Raw genomic sequence first — 25,122 nt, 5'->3', positions numbered from 1 at the left:
ACGACAGAGGATGAGATGGCTGGATGGCATCACTGACTCAATGGACGTGAGTCTGAGTGAACTCCAGGAGTTGGTGATGGACAGGGAGGCCTGGCATGCTGTGATTCATGGGGTGGCAAAGAGTCAGACACGACTGAGCGACTGAACTGAACTGACTGAACTGAAACATCTTAGTATATTCATGAAGTCTCTACTAATGAAACTCTTCGGTTATGATCATTGCTAAATATCTATGTTAGAAGAAGTATGAGATAGACACAATACCTCACTTATTAGTCCTCGCTTTCTCCACATTGCCCAAGCCATGTGTGAGGCACATATTTGTTGAATAATAAAAATCATTTAGGTGAATTCCATCTAAATACAGTAATCAGGATTCAGGTAGTCAGTCAGCTTTTAAGGCAGTGGGGAGATATTACCTAGTTACATGAGCAACTTATTCCTAATTAAATTTAGCAAAGAGATAGACCTCTTGAATCTCTAATATATAGAGTTCTATAAGCTTGAAGCTGTTCTTCCTGGCCTTCAATGTGAAGTTGTCCCATGTATTTTTGAAGAATAATTCTTACTATACCTTGTAATTATAGATAGAATTATATCATTGCATGTGTATGTTTATAAACATATTCATTCAAGATAGAAGTATATCATTGTATGTGTATATATATTTATATACACATACAATGATATCAAAGCTATGGTTTTCCAATAGTTGTGTATAGATGTGAGAGTTGGACCATAAACAGCTGAGTGCCAAAGAATTGATGCTTTTGAATTGTGGTGTTGCAGAAGACTCTTGAGAGTCCCTTGGACTACAAGGAGTCAATCTTAAAAGAAATTAGTCCTGAATATTCATTGGAAGGACTGATGCTGAAGCTGAAGCTCTAATACTTTGACCACCTGATGCAAAGAACTGACTCATTGGAAAAGTCCCTGATGCTGGGAAAGATTGAAGGCAGGAGAACAGGGGGATGACAGAAGATGAGATGGGTGGATGGGATCACTGACTCGATGGACATGAGTTTGAGCAAGCTCCAGGAGTGGGCGATGGACAGGGAAACCTGGTATACTGCAGTCTGTGAGGTCATAAAGAGTTGGACACGACTGAACTGAACTGATATACATATTTATTATTTTCATATTTAACTTATAAAGGGTCAGTAAAACAAGCCAACGAGTCACAATTTTGCTTTTAGTAAACCCTGGGAGTTTTTTTTTTCTGATACATGCAATAAATAATGTGTCTTTGCATGAACAAATGCACATGCAGTATAGGATATGCTCATTCAGAATGAGGTACAACCTTTTGTTTATTCAACATTTCTTCAGTTGTATATTTTTGGAAAGATTATTGATCTTTTTGTAGTGTGCATATACCAAGTTAATATAGCCTAATTATCACACATTATTTAAAGTTTAAAATAATGCAAACAATGAAGCAAAGTCCTTGCTGGCTAACTTTTCCCCCATAGTTCTTATGGAGGCCTCTCTAATCAGGAATTTGAGCCCTTCAATTGCTGAACTAGCAAACTGTAAGTTACATATGGTACTGGCCGAAACTGCAGACTTTGCAAGACTTTCCAAGAATTTCAGAAATTGCACAAAAGGAAATATTAAGTGTATCCAGTAGTAAAGGTATGATGAGGAGGACACATTCAATGGCAGAGTAAATTCGTTCAGAAAAAGAGCAGCACAGGCAATCAAGATAACCAGTGTTACTACATAACGGCGAAAGGTATTGAAAAATCCTGGCCTCCATCTTTACTAGAGATAAATTCATCACTTCACAGCTCAAGCCATCCAAAATAGAAAATGCTTGATTCTTACTCTCTCACAAATGGGTGGAATAACAAACCAAGTAAAGGAAATATTTTTCAATGGTCAGAAAAGCCACTTTCCACAGTCCCCTCACCCCCTCTTCTCAGAAATCCTTCAAACCAATCATGATCTCCATAATAGCTTTGGACCAGCAACTTAGCAAACTAATAATCGCAACTTCTGACTCAGAGGCATTTCTTTCCATTTGGAAATACTGCAGGCAAGGACTTCTTTTTGGAAAAAAAAAATATAGAAGGTAAATAATGTCATAAGTAAGCGATGCAAATTGTGAATACAATAGCATCCTGATGACGAAGAGGAAAAATGCCTGCCTGGCTTTGCCAGGCCCTATGCAGCAACGGCCTTTATAGAAGTTGGGAATGATTGGGTTGGCCAGAGTCCGTTTTGTTGTGCATGGAGCTTCCTGTTGGCTGGCCTGACATAGGATGTTATTAAGCAATTCAGGCTGGAACATTATTATTCTCCATGAAGAATTTAAAGAAGATCTTGACTTGAGCCTATTGCAAGAGGAGTCATGCTGTGCCATGCAGTATAAAAATATCATCAGTCTTATGCCACTGGCACATTCAAGCACCTAGTGGGATAAGCCAGGCACCAATGTTCAAGGTTTTATATAAGGTAACAGCTGCTTTGGTCAGACAGTTAATTAAATATGTTAATTTCCCATACAACCAACAGTAGCGACAACAGATCAAAGAGGGATTTTATGACATTTCTGGGTTCCCTCCTATACCCAAGAGGATGGCTTGTGCCCACATCATCTCCTGGTCTCCTTTGTGCAGTAATGCTGCTTTTCCCCTTTAGAAACAGCCCTGTTCTATGACACTGCAAATATTGTACATGCTTTGGTACCGTACTAACTATTGCCAATTGTCACCACTCCAGTCCTGAAAGGCTATTTGGGTCTGATCCCAAGCTAGTGTTTGGTTAGTCAGTAAATATCACAAATCACGCTGAAGGCAGGGAATGGGCTTTTTCTCCATTTGTGTCATTCTGGCTTGGCATTTATGTTTTATCTTTGTGGAACTGATAGAGCACAGATTGTAAATCCATGTAAGAGCAATGACTAGATTCCATCCTAGGCATGAAGTTTCACCAAAAGATTGTTCTAGATAATGTTATGAGCTAATCATATGGAGTGAACACATCTGAGAATACATTATTTAAACATAATAATAAGCAAAAGTGCTTTCTGGCAATATGTGATACTGTGAAAGGAAGAAAATGTTCTCAATTCATGAAGCAATGGCAATATCCAGGTGTTATAATACAACAGTGACATGGAACCATTTATAATATTTTTTTATCATAAAGGAATCTTTGAAGATTGTAATAGAGATGGAAATCTGATAATGCAATTGCTTTTATGCACCTCAACAAAAGTTTCAGAGAACCTACACTCTGGAAGAAGAGTTGGATCAGGTTAAGTGTTAGTGATTGCAATTTTGGTGGAAATATTTATCAGCCTACAAGTTTGTCAAGGAATTTAAAAAAGCCCATGCTTGTTGATTAGATAACCATCAGTAAAATACTTGTATTCTTGTGTCTAATGCCACTTTTTTAGGAGACAGGGTTTTTGTATAGCACATGTATTTTCATATTGCTTAAAAATATCTACAATCTATATCATTAAATCTGAATGCAGAGTGAGATGGTAGGAAAGGCTGATGAAGCAGAATTTTGTTATAGTTGCTAGCTTGTATCTAATGCCTCATTTGTAAAACGAGGAGTCTTTGGAAATGAACTTTAAGATAATATCCTGGTCTGATTTTCTACCTGAGGAAGTATGGAAAAAACAAAATCTCCTGAACTATCACAAATCAGCTGGTGATTTTGAATAACTACTCTGAGTCTCAAAATTCTATGTCTAAAGACATAATATATGTGAATATAGGTAGTGAATTACAAAATGCTCTCAAATGTTATTAATGAAATTCTTTATATTTTTAAGTTTCATAGCTCATTCCTTCAGTGAAGATACAAATTTGTTTAATTAAAAATCACAGAATAGTGTTATTGGTATAGTTCACTCTAAGTCCAAAGGCTGAAGGTTCTGATGTCCAAGGTTAGAAAAAGATTTAAGAAGTCAGAATTTACTCTTCATCTTCATGTTTGTTTCAGCCCCAGCACACTGGATGATGCCTGCCCACATGGATTGGGGAAGATTGGTTTATTCAGTTTACTGAATCAAATGCTAATCTTTTCCAGAAGTACCCACACAAACACACCCATGAATGGGATTTTACTATCTAGGCATCTTTTGTTAACACAAAATTAACCATTACACATAACTATTAACTTATCTTCCTTCTAATATCATCAAGGGGATCAGTGAGAAATCCAATAGAGGAGATCAGAGTCAACATCACAGAGTTGAGGGGGATTTTCAGGGCCAGTGAGGAGAAAAATCTAACATCCAGTTGTTTGATTTTGAAATTTTATGTCCATTGTAGTTTCCTCCTGAGGGAACAAGTATAGATTCAAAATGTGACTACAGAATACATAAAATATCTTACTGGTTGGGGGAAGAAAAGGGGCTAATTCTGAAAATTGTAGAATTATAATTTTCAAATCAACGGTCAGTGACATTAAACATATGGTTTATAGGCCATTAGGAAAAGAATAGTGACAGTTGATATGAAACTGTCTACTCTTTGCTGAACAGGCAGCTAGAGAATGAGAGGTACACGCAGACAGCAATTTCCCAGGGTCAGTGTTAGTGTATTGTATATTAGGGCTCTCCAGAGAAGTAGAGAGTCCCTTGGACTGCAAGGAGATCCAACCAGTCCATCCTAAGGAGATCAGTCCTGAGTGTTCATTGGTAGGACTGATTTTGAAACTGAAACTCCAATACTTTGGCCACCTGATGCAAAGAGCTGACTCATTTGAAAAGACCCTGATGCTGGGAAAGATTGAGGGCAGGAGTGAGAAGGGGACGACAGAGGATGAGATGGTTGGATGGTATCACTGACTCAATGGACATAGGTTTGGGTGGACTCCGGGAGTTGGTGATGGACAGGGAGGCCTGGCATGCTGCAGTTCATGGGGTCACAAAGAGTCGGACATGACTGAGTGACTGAACTGAACTAAGAGAAGTAGAAACAACAAAAGAGATATAGATATCCTATATATCTATATTAAGAGATTCTACAATGTTGGAAGATATTGGGATGCTCAGGTTCCATAATTATGTTAGCCACCTGCAAGCTGGCAACCAGGAAATGTGATGGTATGGTTCAAAGGCCTAAAAGCCAGAGAATAAATGGTATAGATTCCATTCCAGGTCTGAAGACCTGAGACCAGGAACATTAAGAGCAGAAGATCGATGTTCCAACTCAGGCAGACAGGGGCAATTCAAGCATTTTCCACTGTTTTGTTCTCGCAGGCTCTTAACAGATTGGATGATGCCCATCTGCACTGGGTAGGGCCATCTGTTATACTCAGTCACCAATTCAAATGCTAATCTCTTCTAGAAACACTCTCAGAGACATAGGAATATTTAACCAATATCTAGGCATCCTTTGGCCAATCAAGTTGACACATAAAATTAACCATCATACCTGAGCATGTAGATCCAAGGTCTGGTGACAAAATGATGCTATGTTTGGGATTTCCTTGACAGTACCAAGGTAAACAAGGTTGAGCTGATTTTCCAAAGGAACTGAAGATTAAAACAGTAAAGATTCCACAGCTGCCAAACCATGTGATTTCAGTTTTTGAGTAAGAATTTACCCAAACTTGAAATGTTTCCTAGGCACTTTAGTGCCCAGTGACTGCTATCTCAGGTGTAGGTCTCTAGGTCTCTAAGAACCGATTTGTTCTTGCAAATTCACTAACAAAGCTTCATGATCCATTCACTTCATTTACATTTGAGATATTGTTACGAAAATGCCACACAAATCTTTCCTTGACTTCAGTCTGACATTGCACACTATCTGACAGATTTGAAATTAACATAACACTTACATGGAAAAAGTTTGGAGTAAATAAGGTAGTAATTAAATTTCAGTCATTTTCCTATCCTTCTTTCATCTACTTTCACCTTATTTTTTTTTTTTTAATATGTAAGGAAAATGTGTGTGTGTGTGTATAGGTGGTAGTGGTATAGTTGCTAAATCATGTCCAACACTTGCAATCCCATGGACTGCAGCCCACCAGCCTCCTCTGTCCATTGGAATTCCTAAGCAAGAATAGAGGAGTGGATTGCCATTTCCTTCTCCTATATATATATATATATATATATATATATATATTATGTAATACACACACACACACACACATATATATGCGCATATATATCAGATCAGATCAGATCGGTTCAGTTGCTCAGTCGTGTCCTACTCTTTGCGACCCCATGAATCACAGCACACCAGGCCTCCGTGTTCATCACCAGCTCCCGGAGTTCACTGAGACTCACGCCCATCGAGTCAGTGATGCCATCCAGCCATCTCATCCTCTGTCGTCCCCTTCTCCTCCTGCCCCCAATCCCTCCCAGCATCAGAGTCTTTTCCAATGAGTCAACTCTTCACATGAGGTGGCCAAAGTACTAGAGTTTCAGCTTTAGCATCATTCCTTCCAAAGAAATCCCAGGGCTGATCTCCTTCAGAATGGACTGGTTGGATCTCCGACAAACTTTACATCAGTTTTATAAGGAAAGTTACTTTCCTTACCGGGAAAGAACATTTTAACAGATCAACCCTAGACTTCAAGCTATAAAGTGACTTTTCTAAAATCACCCAGCCAAAGGATGACTGAGGATTCCAACTCAAGATTATTTGATTTCTCAAGTTGAGTTCTTATTCCACCTCTCAATTTTCAAAAGCTGAAGGTGGAAAGCTCAGCAAAGGGCACTTGGCAGGAAGTGGGTCAAATAAAATTATGGCTATATCAGAATGGAGTCTTAGACATAATTAACCCAATAGCCTTGTACTACTCTGTGGAATCAGGGAAGTATATATCAGTTTGTTCTCTTGGGAGAACAAACAAAGAAAAGAGAAAAGGGTAAGGAACTTGGAGATATGTCTCCAGTGAGGTGCTCAAGAACTGTCTTTCATCCTAATTTGTTCATTAAAAAAACTGATTAGTAGTAGTTCCCCATTATATTTGAATAGTGTTTATTAGTTTATACAGAATTTTAAAATAGACTTCCTTATTTGATTTGATACTTATAGAAACTCTATTATAGTGAAGAGGATGTTATAATCTCAATATTATAGATGAAAACAATCTAAGATTTTAATTACAAAACTATCTTGAAGTGGTATAAGTAGTACATCTATATCTAAACAGAAGTGCTTTGTTTTTTGGTGTGTTTTTAACTGCAAAAGTAGTGTTCTTTCTAACCACATCTTTTTTGAGATAACACATGGTTACTGAATGCATATGTAATAAATGCTAAAAAAAAAGTTTGATAAATTTAGAACTATTTTAGAAGCGTTGAACTCAAATCAGAAACAAAAGGAAATGCAATGCAATGCAATACAAGTAAATACAGTATTTATATTTAAAAACATTTTTCCTGAATTGAGGAAATTTCCTTGTTACAAGCTTGTATCAACAGTACAATAGAATTGTTCACAAACTGTTAATGAAAGCCAAGGTAGGATTAGGAAAATATTGCTCTGAGGAATGGGAACAGCAACTTTTGTGTTCTAACCAATTCAGAGATGATAAAGACTTGAGCTCAGTAATTGGTAGGACATTCAAGAGGGATACTGGCAAGCAGAAGTTCAGAGAAGGTGATAAAGTAGTGAGTCGGAGTCAGGAAATACATTTGTCTCTTAGGTGAGGCAACTAAGGGCATGGTCCAACACCATAATCAGAACTCTAAGCATCTGAAAACTGTACTTTTATCCTCACAATGACCTTAAAACACTAGGAAGTAGTAGTATTCCCATTTCAGAGATGAGGAAAATAAAAAGTGGTCACTCCAATGCTCAAAGTAATAAGCTAGAAAGCAGTTTATTTGCCCTGAAAGAATTAAAGGATGCACTTGTAAAGGTAAGTAATTATGCTAGAGAAATTCTAACGTCATATTAAGTTCGTAGAGTTATTTGTTTTCTATGCTATTACTCTCTATACATCTTGGGTCTCAAAATTCAATTGAAATTGAAGTTTATTTACCTTAGCGTAAATATGAATAATAATAGATAAACATACAATATATAGCATATAATATGTGTGTGTGTGAGTGCTAAGTCATGTTCTACTCTGTGCAACTGTATGGACTGCAGTCCACCAGGCTCCTCTGTTCATGAAATTTCCCAGGCAAAAATACTGGAGTGGGTTGCCATTTCTTTCTCTGGAAGATCTTCCTGACCCAGGGACAGAACCTTCATGTACTGTGTCTTCTGCACTGCAGGTGAATTCTTTACCACTGAGTCACCAAGGAATCCCAGTATATAGTATGCTGCTGCTGCTGCTGCTGCTGCTGCTAAGTCGCTTCAGTTACGTCCGACTCTGTGCAACCCCAGAGACGGCACCCCACCAGGCTCCCTCGTCCCTGGGATTCTCCAGGCAAGAACACTGGAGTGGGTTGCCATTTCCTTCTCCAATGCATGAAAGTGAAAAGTGAAAGTGAAGTCATGTCGGACTCCTAGCGACCCCATGGACTGCAGCCCACCAGGCTCCTCCATCTATGGGACCCTCTAGGCAAGAGTACTGGAGTGGGTTGCCATTGTATCAGATCAGATCAGTCGCTCAGTCGTGTCCGACTCTTTGCGACCCCATGAATCACAGCACGCCAGGCCTCCCTGTCCATCACCAACTTCTGGAGTTCACTCAGACTCAAGTCCATTGAGTCGGTGATGCCATCCAGCCACCTCATCCTCTGTCGTCCCCTTCTCCTCTTGCCCCTAATCCCTCCCAGCATCAGAGGCTTTTCCAATGAGTCAACTCTTTGCATGAGGTGGCCAAAGTACTGGAGTTTCAGCTTTAGCATCATTCCTTCCAAAGAAATCCCAGGGCTGATCTCCTTCAGAATGGACTGGTTGGATCTCCTTGCAGTTCAAGGGACTCTCAAGAGTCTTCTCCAACACCACAGTTCAAAAGCATCAATTCTTCGGCGCTCAGCCTTCTTCACAGTCCAACTCTCACATCCGTACATGACCACAGGAAAAACCATAGCCTTGACTAGACGAACCTTTGTTGGCAAAGTGATGTCCCTGCTTTTGAATATGCTATCTAGGTTGGTCATAACTTTCCTTCCAAGGAGTAAGCGTCTTTTAATTTCATGGCTGCAGTCACCATCTGCAGTGATTTTGGAGCCCCCCAAAATAAAGTCTGACACTGTTTCCACTGTTTCCCTGTCTATTTCCCATGAAGTGATGGGACCAGATGCCATGATCTTCGTTTTCTGAATGTTGAGCTTTAAGCCAACTTTTTCACTCTCCTCTTTCACTTTCATCAAGAAGCTTTTTAGTTCCTCTTCACTTAAAATATAGATAAATTTAATTGGCTCTCAAACATATTGCATACATCACAATATTTTTTAAAAACCTTTATTTCAGCTACTTTAGTGTCTTTTTCTATTACTTGAAACAACTGAACACCTTCTTAGCCATTCCTGTTTTGCTATTTTCTCCCAATTTGATTAAGTTTAAAGCTTGATCTATTAGGTAAATAAAAATAAGAAACTAATAATAGAGAAAATGCTCCATCTATTGCTGCTCTGAAACCAATTCTCTGACACTAACGAGGTGTTATTCAGGTTAATTCAGTTCTCATGCTACTTGAGTCTGATTCCACAAGTTAAAGACAGTTCTCCACAAGACTACCTTTGGTTCAGATGCCAGCTACAAGTTTTTGGGGTCATCTGTACTTCTGATTCACCAGCTATAATTGTGGTGTTACTACAATCTCCTCAATGTTTAATACTTTGCTAGAATAACTCAGAACTCACTGAAATCACAACACCTATGACAATAGTTTTATTATAAAGGACACATATCAGGAACAACTAAATGCAGAAACACATAGGGCAAGTCTAGGTGGACGAGCTCTTGATGCGTTCCTTTGTCCTTTCCTTGTGGAATCCAGACACATCACCCGCCCGCCACCCCCCACCCCCCATCAGTGTGTATACCAACCAAGAAGCTCCACTGAGTTCTTGGTTCAGAATTTTTATTCGGGTTTTACTACCTAGGCTTGATTAAATCATCAGTAAGTGATTAAAACTCATTTTCCTTTCCCTCTTCATCTGGAAGCTGGGCTTATCTCAATTTTAACCCTCTGTTACCAAGGTTGGTTGTTTTGATACTGTGTCCCCATCCTGAAACTATCTTAAGGGCCCCCCATGAGTCACCACTTTAGCACAGCAAAAAGTTTTATCACTCAGGCAATTTCAAGGATTTTTAAATCTGTGTTAGGAACTAGGGACAAAGAACATATATATTCTATTTGGTATTATTTATCTATCCATCAATCTGTCCATCCAGTTTTCTGTAATTTAAACAGCTTACTGTGGTTTACTATAAAAAAGGCAGATCCTTTTCATACACTCACATTCAAACTTTGAGAAAAATATTTAGTAGATTGAGATTAGTTATGGTTAAATAAAGGAAAATTCAGACATAAAACTATTTTCTCCTTTAGAGATGATTAATGAGAGAACTAAGAGCTTTTATTGATTAGGCATGCCCACATAATTCTGATGACTCCTCATGTCTGTGCCCCTTAGAATTAGCTATGAAACCATACAAGACACTGTGGGGCTCCTGGGCATGAAGTCTTTTCATATTTCCCTTTTCTTATTTGTGGGAACTAGATTCCAGCCTCCAAGACCTTTCCTGAGTTTGAAAGGGCAGACTTGAACATTTGCTAGTCAGGGAAGGGAGGGGATGCAGAGACAGCGGAGGAGCAGCTGAGAAACAATAGTGCAGCCTTGGGGCAGAAGTCCTGATTCAGCCTCAAGTGATATATATAACAATGTTTCCGAGTTCTTTGCAGAACCAAAATCCCCAACAATGGAAGATGTTAGCATTCTTCTTTCCAAAGAGGACCACCAGAGGTCAGATTAAAGGAATCAGAGAAGTTTATTAAGAGGAGACTACCTGAGACCAGATTAGAGGAGTACAGGCCCTGAACACACTCTAATCCTTATCAGCAACCCTACTCTTGAACCATTGCTATTAAACTCCTCACCAAATCACAATAAACTGTGGCAAATTCTGAAAGAGATGGGAATACCAGACCACCTGACCTGCCTCTTGAGGAACCTGTATGGTCAGGAAGCAACAGTTAGAGCTGGACATGGAACAACAGACTGGTTCCAAATAGGAAAAGGAGTACATCAAGGCTGTATATTGTCACCCTGTTTATTTAACTTATATGCAGATTACATCATGAGAAATGCTGGACTGGAGGAAACACAAGCTGGAATCAAGATTTCAGGGAGAAATATCAATAACCTCAGATATGCAGATACCACCACCCTTATGGCAGAAAGTGAAGAGGAACTAAAAAGCCTCTTAATGAAGGTGAAAGTGGAGAGTGAAAAAGTTGGCTTAAAGCTCAACATTCAGAAAACGAAGATCATGGCATCTGGTCCCATCACTTCATGGGAAATAGATGGGGAAATAGTGGAAACAGTGTCAGACTTTATTTTGGGGGGGCTCCAAAATCACTGCAGATGGTGACTGCAGCCATGAAATTAAAAGACGCTTACTCCTTGGAAGGAAAGTTATGACCAACCTAGATAGCATATTCAAAAGCAGGGACATCACTTTGCCAACAAAGGTTCGTCTAGTCAAGGCTATGGTTTTTCCTGTAGTCATGTATGGATGTGAGAGTTGGACTGTGAAGAAGGCTGAGCGCTGAAGAATTGGTGCTTTTGAACTGTGGTGTTGGAGAAGACTTTTGAGAGTCCCTTGGACTGCAAGGAGATCCAACGAGTCCATTCTGAAGGAGATGAGCCCTGGGATTTCTTTGGAGGGAATGATGCTAAAGCTGAAACTCCAGTACTTTTGGCCACCTCATGTGAAGAGTTGACTCATTGGAAAAGCCTCTGATGCTGGGAGGGACTGGGGACAAGAGGAGAAGGGGACGACAGAGGATGAGATGGCTGGATGGCATCACTGACTCGATGGGCATGAGTCTGAGTGAACTCCAGGAGTTGGTGATGGACAGGGAGGCCTGGCATGCTGTGATTCATGGGGTCACAAAGAGTTGTACACGACTGAGCTACTGATCTGATCTGAAATCCTCCCCAGTTGGAACACAAAGTTTCTGAGGCATGAGCCTGATATTTTCGTTTTTGCCTAGGAAAGTACAGAAGTTATTCTTTCCTACCTCACCCAAATCTTTGTCTCTGAGTTTGGCTTCCCCAGTGGCTCAGAGGTAAAGAATCCGTCTGCAGTCCAGGAGCTGCAGGAGATGTGCATTCAGTCTCTGGGTGGGGAAGATCCCCTGGAGGAGGGCATAGCAACCCACTCTAGTATTCCTGCCTGGAGAATCCCCATGGACAAAGGAGCCTGGTGGACCACAGTCCATGTGTTCGCAAGGAGCTGGACATGACTGACTCAACTTGGCATGAGATTGGATTTGGCACCAGTGCACAGAGGCCAAGTTTTCACTATCAGTTACATTAAGGCTAACTGGTCACATTGGAGTGAATCTATTAAAAAGTTGCAGGGCTGGAAGGGGTTTGTGATCTCTTTCCCTCATCTTTTGCAAGTGAGGCACTGCCTTTAAGCTTTCGCATCACCAGAAAACATTTCACTGTGATATTTTAATTAAGAAGCTCTGTTTAGCCAACAACTCAATCTGAGGCTTTTCGGGGGTTGGGGGGTTGGGGGGTGGTATTTATTTTTTGTCTAAACATATCTCTAGGAGCAAAGGTATATTATTATTTATGTCAGGAAATGACATGATCTTCGTACTTGTTAATCCATAAAGATATGTCTATCACAGGCGGAGAAAATGAAGGGGTGGGGAAAGACAATGCATAGCAGCAGGGTTTCTGTGTGTGCCTAGCAGAGCATGAGAAAATGAGGATGATGCTGGTTTAGTTTTCATTCTATTCATTACTGATGTTGTGGAGATAATAATTGGATGTTGTCATTTCTTTCAGTCAGTATAATGCACATGAACTTCTTAATGTTTATAGTTTTCTTTAGATTTTGTGACAACATTTATAGACACTTTAGAACAATTCTGCAGTCTAAAGGGAATGAAGTCCCTGAAAATTGGAGTGCTCTGTTGGAATATATCCTGCTTGTGCACACCCGAGTTTCAAAGTTTTGATGCAAATGCTGAAATGACAGGTAGAGAGAGGAGTTATTGTGTCTGCTCATAGTCCTTGAAATGATGTCCCTTGGATAAATCTCCCTTCCAGTGAAGAAACAGACTATCTGGTATTTTGACAAGGAAGAGTTTATAAACACTAGAGAAAACTTGGACCTTCGACAAAGAAGAGCTTACAAGAGGGGGCAGGGACAAGTCAGACCAAGAATGTCTGGAGGAAAAGAAGCCAATACTGAACAACACTGCTGAAAAATCTAATGATGTGAGTTTTAGTTGCAGAGAAGGCTGAGTAGCACTTTGAGGGCATCTTTTACTTATTTTTCTTATCATGTCATTAAAAAAAAATGGAGTTTCTAACAAAAAATCATTCTGAATAATTTCTAATTAAGTTGAAACAGAGAAAGAAAATGATATGAAAATCTACTTTTAAAGTCTCTCAGGAATAAAAGACATTCATACCCACAAAATGAACCTGAGTGATTTAAGCTAGTCACCCAGCTGTAGAATTTCTATAATTGTTGCTTATTAGTTAAGGAAGGAAGAAGAGGGTAGAGGTCTGACTGGGGATCCTACCTGAGCCTCAAGACTCCAAAATAAAAAAAAAAAAAAGATATTGCGAGGCACTCGCAATATCTTATATTGACAAGTTCTCTTTGAATTTGTTGTATATTCTTCTGTGTGGCCTTGCTACTGTAAAGGATCCATTATTCATTAAGTAAGTGATGAATATACTCAAAAATTGCAGCCACATGAGCTGCACAAATGCATTTTCATATTATTAACATGTTGCCAACTTGCAACTCTTCGAAGAATAAGTAAATGTTTTGACAAGAGGAGACAGCAAGGACAAATAAGAAGTAGCGGTCTTGAAGAAATTCAGCCCCACTTCTAACAGCTTTAAAGTCTTAAGAGTGTTTTCACTGGGGCAGTACCAGATAAATTGCTCTTATATGTGCATGCAAGAGGCTAAAATTCCTTTGAAAGTTTATAATTTCTCATGGGAAAACACAACATAAAAGTTACTTTTACTCATAGAAAAACAAAACCATATTTTCCTGTCAACCTTTGCTGTTGGGAATTTCAAACTTTTTGCATTTTTTTCCTGTGATTCTTAGCTGGCCCAAGGGACAGGCGTTTACAACATAATTTACTTTCAACGTGTCTCTGTAAATCATTGTAATACTCTGTATTGCTTGTGGAGAGGGGAAAAAAAGTTCCCAATGGGGCTTCTTGTCCCACTTTCCCAAGGCTCCACCAGCCCAAACACGAACAGAAACTTTGCCTTTTAATGTCCAACCTCAAAGACAAAAGGCACACAAAGGAAACATCGCGCAGTGAATACAGGTTAAGTTAGAGCATTGTGCAGGCTTCCAGGGAAAGACTGTATTTTAAGAGTAACTGGGAGAGGAGAGAATTGCCCTAGCTGATGGGGAAATTTTAGAAATGCTCAAGTATTCTAGTATTCTAGAATAGGTGGGCTTCCCTCAGTCAAATGACTTGAAATTTTTTTCATAAAAATCCTAAGGATCTGTAGCATACTTTTGCCAAGCTATAATACGAAGGATCAGTCAGTTTTACATGAGAATTTGATGACTTATACACTGATTGAACCTTCACCTTTTAGAACCTTAATGGGAATTTATTAGCTATTTCACAGTGTGTAAATTTGAATCTAGGTCAGATGAGGAAGAAAAATAGGGCATATCCAGGCCCAAAGAATAACCTGAAAAATAATATATCAGAGCAAAGAAAGATAAGGTGTGAAATTAAACATGATTAAAACTGTCTTAAGCAATCTGGGATTTGAAGACAGAACCTGATAAATTAGCACTACTCTATATAGACCATTTGAGCTCAAATTTAGGCTACTAGTGAGCCTAGTTCCTCCACAAGCTGCAGATTAAGGAGTTAACGTATTAACCTGCTTCTGCTAACTGTCCATAACAGGAAATGTAACCCAGGTGGGTTTGATATTCACAAGATTAAAGCGTATGTGTACCATCAAATGGTCACCACATTAAAGCTGTTTTAATGAGGACTTGGGAGATAATGAATGAATATCGCTAATTCGCTACAGAGAAGACAGCCTGACCTCCTTCTGACCTCTTTGCCGCCAGGTATCTTAAACAACATATTAGTTCTGCTTAAAGCCAAAATGGGACGGTCTGTAAAGATAAGAACAAGCCAAATGCTTAGGAGAATGACTTTTGCTAGAGTTGAAGCCAGAAGAAAAAAAAAAATTCTTCTCCCTAGAGTCCTTATAAAAAGAACACTGTGTAACAGGATGAAAATCATCCTCACCGACACCTTTATCTCCGACACAGCCCTCAGCTACATCAGGCTGTTTCCTATAGTGCCCCTCGAATACCGTCCAGTGACATCATGCCAGGAAAACACCACTAGGTAAAGGCAGGAGTGGAGGACTATTATTTAAGGCTATAACTCTCTGCTGGTTTACCTTAATCTTGAGTAAAATTTAGAGGATTTAGAGGGACTGCTTATCTTTCAGGTAAGCCTTCATAAATATCAAGCTTTTGATAGATTTAAGACAGCAGTATATTAGAGATTGTACTTGCTTGAAAACACTCAGGGCATAGCCAGTTTATTGTGATCCCACTTGTTTTTCCAGGGAACATGAAAAGGGTAGGTTTTTGTAGGAACTGAGGACTCAGTGATGTTCCCCCCCTCCCCAATAAAAGACCGTTTGTCTTTTAAGACAAGAGGTGAACCAAAGGAGTAGCTATGATTAGGGAAGGGACAGACTGGAAATACTCTAGTGCCTATTCTAGTCACTGAGTACAAATATTGTCAAATAAAGTAAAATTAATACAAGTAAGAATTCATTTTAAGGCCTTTACCAACATAGATACAGTGAGCAAGTACATTCAGCCACAATGGCTTCGGATTCTTTTTTTTCTGGAAGAGAAAAAACATGTTGAATGGAATGGATGGGATTTATATGAGCCTTGTATTAGAGTATTTTCTCTGAAATAAGCTTATCAAGAAAGTTCCCAAATGCAATAAGTGGTTTGTCTATATGTGCAAAGTCTCAGCTTTTAAAGGCTATCTTTAGCTTAAAATACTGAAAAAAATTTGAGAGGGGAAAGTCCTCAAAATTATTTTCCAGGCCAGATTTATTTTGGCAGTCACATTCAGGAAACTACACAGTGTACCAAGTTTTGAGAATTGTATTTGGACACTAATCCATAACTGTAGTCATCAGTTTACTGACAACCATCTGCTTGGACACTACTCCCATGTTCTAATAAGTAATGTAAAATGAAAATGGCAACAATTTCAGCAGCGGAAGTAAAAATGGTAATTGCACCCTTGAATCTATACAGAGAGTTAGGAATGAAACAGTGATGCTGTTTCATCATCATTCAAACACTTAGGTAAAGCGTGCTCATTCTTCCCATTAAAACCAAGATTCGTGAAAGAATAATCTATGTTCAGCTTTGCTTCTTTATCTGTTTCAATTCACCACAAACAGCTGCTTTGCTTTGTCAGTGCTCTCCATTCCACTGATGAGGCCTAGTTTTCAAGTTGAGCCTGGTAGGTTGCACATGACTGAGCGACTTCACTTTCACTTTTAACTTTCATGCATTGGAGAAGGAAATGGCAACCTTCTCCAGTGTTCTTGCCTGGAGAATCCCAGGGACGGGGGAGCCTGGTGGGCTGCCGTCTATGGGGTCGCACAGAGTCGGACACGACTGAAGTGACTTAGCAGCAGCAGCAGCAGCAGTTTTCAAGTTGAGATTTTCTGTCGTTATCTTACTTTAACCTGAGGCACTTGATGTTATGGATGCAAAATAAAAATGGCTTAATAAATGTTGGGAACCTTTTACACTCTTGGGTGTTTTCTTACACCAGCTTCCATCTATATCTCTATGAGTCCCAATCCCCATATCTAGACTTTTAGGAGATATAGACCTGCATAATCAGTGACCTACAAGATATTTTCTTTTAAAAGTTTCTTAGACAGCTAAAGAAAAATATGCAAAACCATACTTTTCCTCATATCATCCAGTTCTATTCAACATTCATCAAACCAGTTCTCGTGTTTATCAAAATCTCAGAGAAAAACACCATCTACCCAGTTGCCCATTTCAACCGTTTATAGATTCATTGCTGATTCTCCTGCCTTGTTGTTCATAAACCAATTAGCCACAATGTCCTGCACATTAGGTTAAAGTGAATGAAAACACAATATAAATTTCCTTAAGAAAAAAAATAAAAAGGGAAAAAACATTGGTTGATTTACCTGAAAATTTCCACTCTGTGGTTTAAAATCTGTTTTGGAGCCTTCTCAGGAGTCTCTCCATCTCTTAGCCCTGCTTCTCTCTGTGTTGTTTCTGCTTATGGTAGGTTCTCCAGTTAGGTGGACAGAAGGCTGCTGACAGCGCTAGACTCATGTTCCATCCTCTTAGCAATTGCACCTGAAAAAACGTACCCCTTCCTCAAAAGTTTAAGCAAAGAATATGAGATTCTAACTTTACTGTCTCCTTGTCTCTGTTTGGTCTGAAGTAAGTCAAGCGCTAACCCCTGATCCAAGTGGCATGGATGGGAGGAGGCAGTGATCTGATTGGCCAGTCTGAATTACTATCCACACCTGGAGCGGGCTGTACTTAATCCCATTAAAGGCACAAGGAGAACTGTGAAATGTTAGCGCAGAAATTGGGGTGCTTTACCAACAAAGTGGATGTCAGCAGGATATTCCAAGAATGTGCATTTTAAAAATTTTTTCCTAAACATGAGCAAAATATATATAAAAAAATAAAAGGGCGAGTATATTAAACTATAATCTTTATGTAATGTTAATGATACAGTGGGGATTGATGAAAAGTAGGCATGTGTTGGAAGTCATCTGAGTTCCCGTGGAGAGATTCTGTCTATGCTTATCTCTTGAGTATGTAGCAGTTTTTAAGTATAGCAAGACTAGATGGTTTTATTCTTTCAAAATCTGAAGTTTAAAAGTAATTAATTTAGATTTGCCTAACAAGTACTAGGATGATAGTTCAAGAGAGAGTTTGAAAGTAAGAGAAGAAAGTGTTTTTTACTTTGAGGAAAGAAGTCAGGAAGGACTTAAATCATGGACCTTAAGTATATAGACATTTTTCATACTAATTTTACCCACCAGCTGTTCTTTTCCACTGCAAATTAAACAAAGAGAAAAGCTTAATTTGCAGCAAGAGGATTTGGATTAGGTGTAAGGAGTCCGATGGTTCCATGCATATTGATTGCACCTGTGAGAGCAGACCCTCAGGTGGTTGTGCGCTGGAATCCTGCTGGGCTTCCTGCAATAGACTAGTGGTGGTTTCTCACTTCATGCTCCTCTCTGATCCTTCCCGAGTTGGGGGTGCTAAAATGCATTCACCATGGGAAGGAAGTTATGCCTTTTTCTTCTGCTTCATTTCTTTTAAGTTGGGAAAAATGCTATCTGCCCTAAATGACTTATACCAGAGTTTATCAAAATTCAGGAATGGGAAACACCCAGAGATCTCATCAAAAAACAAGTGGCTGGGCCCCACCCACACAAATTCTGATTCAGTAGGTTTAGAGTGGGCTTGGTAATTTTCATCTCAAAAAAATTCCCAGGTGACACGGAAGTTGCAGCGTCAGCAAGAGAGTCACTAACTTTGCCTATTATTGCCCTATTGTGGCAAAAAACATTTGAGGTTTCTTTTAGAATTAGATGAGTCAGAAATACAAGTGCCCAGATAGTCTCATATAATTAAGGAATTATTGAAAGCATCTATAAGCAGCATTTTCTTAGAATTTTTTGATCAAACTGGGCTCATGTAGGTAAGTTTCTGCACTTTTTCATAAAGTTTTAGGGGACTGGAAATCTTACTTTTAGAGACACTGGCTTCTGACCTTTTCCCCAGTGATCATTTTCCTATTGACCAAATTTCACTCTCCTGTCCTTTCTCCAGCCAACATATATCCCATCTTCAACTGAAAAATGTAGGCTTAATCAGAATTTTAGAGAATAAGGCCTGCTGCTGCTGCTAAGTCACTTCAGTCGTGTCCGACTCTGTGCGACCCTATAGACGGCAGCCCACCAGGCTCCCCCGCCCCTGGGATTCTCCAGGCAAGAACACTGGAGTGGGTTGCCATTTCCTTCTCCAATGCATGAAAGTGAAAAGTGAAAGGGAAGTCGCTCAGTTGTGCCTGACTCTTAGCGACCCCATGGACTGCAGCCTACCAGACTCCTCCATCCACGGGATTCTCCAGGCAAGAGTACTGGAGTGGGGTGCCATTGCCTTTTATTCTTATTTGACCTCATACTCTGGAAAGTAAAGTGCCCAAATGGTTGAATGTTTTTCCAGTGGGTCCTTGTAGTTAGTGAAACACATCAAGCGACAGTATTACACAGATTCAAAACTGCTGTGTCTTAAGCAACTCAGAAGGACATGGAGATGGGTTGCTTTGGAAAACTAAGTTTTTCTGAAAGTGGTTCTAGTTGTGAAGAAGATACTGCAATAAAAGAATCACACAGGGAATCTGAATACAATTGTTCCGTGACTTATGAGCCTGAGATCAAAGCAATGTTTCTAAATGGATATTTTATAGAAAAGATGATTAGTGTGCATGAATAATAAAATTATAAGTAAATTAGATATATCCATGAAGAAAACAAATTCTCTAAGTGAACTCTCTTTTTCTCTTGAATGAACTGGCTCCTTGGCTACCTTGAGCTGTTCATGCCCCAAATTCCAAGGCACGCAACTGTAGTATGAATTCAAGTTGGGTTTGAGAAAAAGTGGGCACCTTTCTGTTTTAAGTTGATAAAATTCTCCCTTTACACCTTATCTGATATGCAGTGGTTAGACTTTTCTCAAGGGCATAGAGGACAGGAGAGCCTTGAGTGATTTATCCCACTGTTTTCTTATTCTCATATCCCCCAACCTTAGAGGTTGTAGGGCCTTAGTTTGTGGATAACACTTAATTTATGGCAGAAAAGTCTCCTGTCAGTGTGGATCTTGCTTGCTTATATTGGCAAAAGATATTTCACTCTGCACATTTTATGTATGAGGAAATTAAGGTTCTGAAAAAATATCATTGAGATAATGCATGTAAAGCACTCATTTTAGGACCCATGACATAATAAGCTGCTATTGTAATTAAAGTAGAGGACCTCTCTTCAAGAATTTATACAGATTGGTTGCATAAATAATCCATGGTGGTATGTTCTGTAAGACAGCTACCAACTGGGACAGAGAGAAGAGACCAACCAACTCAGTGTGGAGAGGCCACAGAGGGATCCTCAAAAGAGAACTCCTGAAGCCAATGGAGGTTCAGGACATGGTACAAACTCCATATTAAGTGGATGCATAAGAACGTAGATTATTTCACCTTGAAATTTAGGTCAAATGATATGCTATTCTGATGCAATATAAATAGATTTGATCAGAACTACTTTTTTGGTTGAATTATAATTTTTATTTAATGATTTCCAAAGGTGGTGATTCATCAGAAAAATAGAGGAGATGCTAATAAAAACAAATCAATATACTCTGAGAATTCCAATTCAATTTCATAGATAAGAACAAAGGTGAGCATGGAGCAGCACAAGGAGCCATAATTTTACAAAGTTCTTAGGTGTTTCTGGTTATCAGCAAGGTCTAGAAACCATTGGTTTAATATACCTGTTCTCCTCCCTGACTGAACACTGGAATTAGCTGAGACCCTTTAAAAGCTACCCAGACCTAAGACCCATTCAAAAAGTAGTCATGGCATCCAGTCCAAATACTTCATGGGAAATAGATGAGGAAAAAATGGAAACAGTGACATACTTTATTTTCTTTGCAGAAAATCACTGCAGATGGTGACTGCAGCCATGAAATTAAAAGATGCTTGTTCCTTGAAAAAAAAAAAAAATAAACAAACCTAGACAGCATATTAAAAATTAGAGACATCACTTTGCTGACCATATAGTCCATATAGTCAAAGATAACAGTTTTTCCAGTAGTCATGTACTGATGTAAGAGTTGTACCATAAAGAAGGCCGAGTGCTGAAGAATTAATGCTTTTGAACTGTGGTACTGGAGGAGACTTGAGAGTCCCTTGGACAGCAAGGAGATCAAACCGGTCAATCCTAAAGGAAATCAGTCCTGAATATACATTAGAAGGACTGATGCTGAAGCTGAAGCTCCAATACTTTGGCCACCTAATGCAAAGAGCCTACTCATTGGAAGTGTCCCTGATGCTGGGAAAGATTGAAGGCAGGATGAGAAGGGGATGACAGAGGATGAGATGGGTGGGTGGCATCACTGATTCGATGGACATGAGTTTGAGCAAGCTCTGGGTGTTGGTGATGGACAGGGAAGCCTGGCATGTTGCAGTCCATGGGATTGCAAAGAGTTGGACATGGCTTAGCAACTCAACAACAACTATTAACAGACCTAAGCCCCACCTTACTTATCATTAGTTTATTAATTCTAAAGGTAATTGTAATATGTAGGTAAGGTTGAGAGCCACTAGTTGAAGCCTGAGTATACAGCACTTAGCAAAAGGAGGGAGAAAAGGGAATAAAGTAATTGTTGGAAATAAGATACTCTTGCTGCTGCTGCTGCTAAGTCGCTTCAGTCGTGTCCGACTCTGTGCGACCCCATAGATGGCAGCCCACCAGGCTCCCCCGTCCCTGGCATTCTCCAGGCAAGAACACTGGAGTGGGCTGCCATTTTCTTCTCCAATGCGTGAAAGTGAAGTCGCTCAGTTGTGTCCGACTCTTCGCGATCCCATGGACTGCAGCCTACCAGGCTCCTCCATCCATGGGATTTTCCAGGCAAGAGTACTGGAGTGGGGTGCCATTGCCTTCTCCGAAGATACTCTTATGGAGGCTTTATTATAAATTATTAGTACTTTGAATCTACTTTTGCTACTACTGTTTTACCCCTCTCCCAATCTCAAATCTCATAAGGACAGAGATGAAGGCAGATATTTGGTTTGAAGCTATTTTCCACTAAGCCATCCAAACACATTTTTTCCCCCCCCAGTGAGTGCTTGTAGCTTGCAGTGAGGAAAAATGAAGATGCATTCTCCATATCCTCCCAGTCTAAGATAAAGCACAGTCCATGTCCTTTTGATAAAAAGTGGTAGAGTTTACCAAACATTTTACACTACAAATTACAGTGTATGGGCAGTTGTCCAGCGTGTGGACAATCCTGATTTTCACTGATGTCAAATGTATGTTTTGGGGAAAATATCTTAAATTTCAGAATTTCTTTTTAAGTGTACCTTGTCAAATTTATTTTTTTTAAAAAGAAAGTCAAGGTGAGAGATAAATGAACTAATTATCATTCTTTCAGATTGCAAGTTTTGAAACTCAAGTGGATGACATACTTCAGAAGTTTTCTTAATTCACTTATGGAAGACATTTCTATTTTAATTAAGTATAAATAACAATTGAGGACAGATCTTTAGGTGAGGTGGGTCCTTGATGAGTCCTCCTTTGGGTTGATCTCATGTAGGATGAATGAACTAATGCTTTCCTTCAGTTTGAATGTCCATGGTCCTATTTCTGTGTTTTGGCACATAGAAACATGTAAAGAGTTTGCATAAGGAAAATAAAATAGGTATTCTATTTATGGTTGTTAAGATCAATTGAATTAAGTTGGTTCAAATGCTACCATGAAACAAAAAAGCAAAAAGTTGTTTTCAGAAAGGTTTATCTTCTGTAATTCTAGAGAGCTGGAAAAATACTCGTAAGTAGATGTTAAGTGATAGAATGACAAAGCTTTAATATTTATGGTGTATTGATATTGCTGACACTATTCCCAAAGTGAATAATATATTTAAGGTTAAAGTTAAGAAATATTCCATTAATCTTTTATCATTTGTATAATTCTTTTTTTCCTTTTTTTTGAGCAAATTTGCCACCGGTTTATCCTGGGAGTTAACTGAGAGAGCTTCAAAGTTAGAGAATCACTGAATGTGTGTGTGTGTATGGGGGGTGTATGAATTAACTATATATGTACTTATGCAAGGTATTTTTGTCATTCTTGCAAGCATTCTCTTCTCCCTTTCTCTGTTTTAGAGAACTCCAGTGTCTATCTTTATAGGTACAGCTGCACTATTTTAATCCAAGTAAAATCTGAGGTAGAATGACATTCTTCTGGCTTTTGTCTGAACTTTATTTTGATGTTTCTGCTTTAATGAGCATACACTTAAGTTTTAAAGCAAGGGAATACTCTTGTGTGTGTTTTGCATTAAATGCCAGAAATCTTTTACATAGGCCATAGACTAAGCCTGAATGTAAGCCATTAGTTACTAAGGAATCATATTTATATCATGTATCATTTATTTATAATATATGAATGTTTTATGTTGTATGGAGGTACTATAGCTGCTTCCTGGTTTATCTCTATGATTAAATTTCCTGCATGATCTTGTAGAGGATGGAATGTAGCACACTCAAATGAGTGGAAACATTTATCTAAGTCATGAATCCTATCCCACCTCAAACCACTTATTATAATACTTCTCTTCAAGGAGCTTCTTATATCCCCTTATATAATTAAAGAGAGGGGTTGATTTATTTTGCTTTGCTTTATCTATAATGACCTTAAAGGAGGAAGGCAAAAAGGGAAACAGAATGTTGATCCTGTTAATAACTATATGTAGTCTTTTACCATGGTTTAGTGGAGTAAGATGGAGAAGGCAATGGCACCTCACTCTAGTACTCTTGCCTGGAAAATCCCATTGAAGGAGGAGTCTGGTAGGCTGCAGTCATTGGGGTCGCTAAGAGTCGGATACGACTGAACGACTTCACTTTCACTTTTCACTTTCATTCATTGGAGAAGAAAATGTCAGCCCACTCCAGTGTTCTTGCCTGGAGGATCCCAGGGACGGGGGAGCCTGGTGGGCTGCCGTCTCTGGGGTCACACAGAGTCAGACACGACTGAAGTGACTTAGCAGCAGCAGCAGTGGAGTAAGAAGAGGAAGAATTCAATTTTATTCTTTCTTAGAAGGCTGCTTGGGGTGAGAACACTCTAGATTGGTCCTCAACAACATCTTTTTATTCTCAGCCAGTGTCAGACTATTCAGACATATTGCCTGTGTCCATATAGATGGATACCTAATTATGTGTGTGCATGTGAGTGTATCATATATAAACAAATTACCTTATAAAGAAATCAAAGACAGGTAAGACTTGGAAGGAAAATCAGTTATTACTACTCATCTGGTGTGATCAATATTCTTCCTTCCAGAGAACACATGCATTTTAAAAATCCTGCTGCTGCTGCTGCTAAGTCGCTTCAGTCGTGTCCGACTCTGTGCAACCCCACAGACGGCAGCCCACCAGGCTCCCCTGTTCCTGGGATTCTCCAGGCAAGAACACTGGAGTGGGTTGCCATTTCCTTCTCCAATGCATGAAAGTGAAAAGTGAAAGTGAAGTCGCTCAGTCATGTCCGACCCTTAGCGACCCATGGACTGTAGCCCACCAGGCTCCTCCGTCCATGGGATCCTCCAGGCAAGAGTATTGGAGTGGGTTGCCATTGCCTTATCCTTTTTTTTTTTTTTTTTTTTTTGGATGTAGGCTTTTTTTTTTTTTTAATTTTATTTTATTTTTAAACTTTACATAATTGTATTAGTTTTGCCAAAATGCCTCATATTATACTAGTCCTGAGAATCTTTCCAAGATTCAAAATCATTCAGTATTCTAAATTTTGATTCATGATTATAATGTTTTATGAAACTTTAAAATAATTAACAATATGTATTTAGGCCACAGTATACTGTGAACTTTGACAACACATTTTACCCTTTGTATAATATTAGAAAACTACTTGGATCCAAAGGTTGTGAAATTCTCCTACATCTTTCTTGTTTTTCTTACTCAGAAATTTACCACAATCACCATGTTTGGAGAAAATGTTATTTTTACTTTGATTTGCCTTTGTGTAAAATGATTTCTTACCCATTCATGACAAATGATACCTAAAGTTTTACCTCCTTGCTGAAGCTTTGATGGATATTGTTTGTTCATTCACTCATTCATTTAACAAGTGTTTATTAAATACTCAAGCATGAGTT

At 39.0% G+C, this 25,122-nt stretch overlaps 1 long non-coding RNA gene across 2 annotated transcripts in view; it reads right to left on the bottom strand.

The window, feature by feature from the left end:
* LOC129646465 (uncharacterized) overlaps window positions 1-18,978 on the bottom strand; it is a 100,812-nt gene extending 81,834 nt beyond the window's left edge. The window contains exon 1 of one of the 2 annotated variants that reach the window (XR_008711939.1): window positions 17,345-18,978. This is a non-coding gene — a long non-coding RNA (uncharacterized LOC129646465). The remainder of the gene's footprint in view (window positions 1-17,344) is intronic. The other variant, XR_008711940.1, reaches the window with a different exon arrangement.
* Between the last annotated feature and the right edge of the window lie 6,144 nt (window positions 18,979-25,122).

The sequence above is a fragment of the Bubalus kerabau genome, chromosome 3, assembly GCF_029407905.1.
Source record: "Bubalus kerabau isolate K-KA32 ecotype Philippines breed swamp buffalo chromosome 3, PCC_UOA_SB_1v2, whole genome shotgun sequence".
NCBI lineage: Eukaryota > Metazoa > Chordata > Mammalia > Artiodactyla > Bovidae > Bubalus > Bubalus kerabau.
This window is presented reverse-complemented; position numbering and strand designations above follow the sequence as displayed.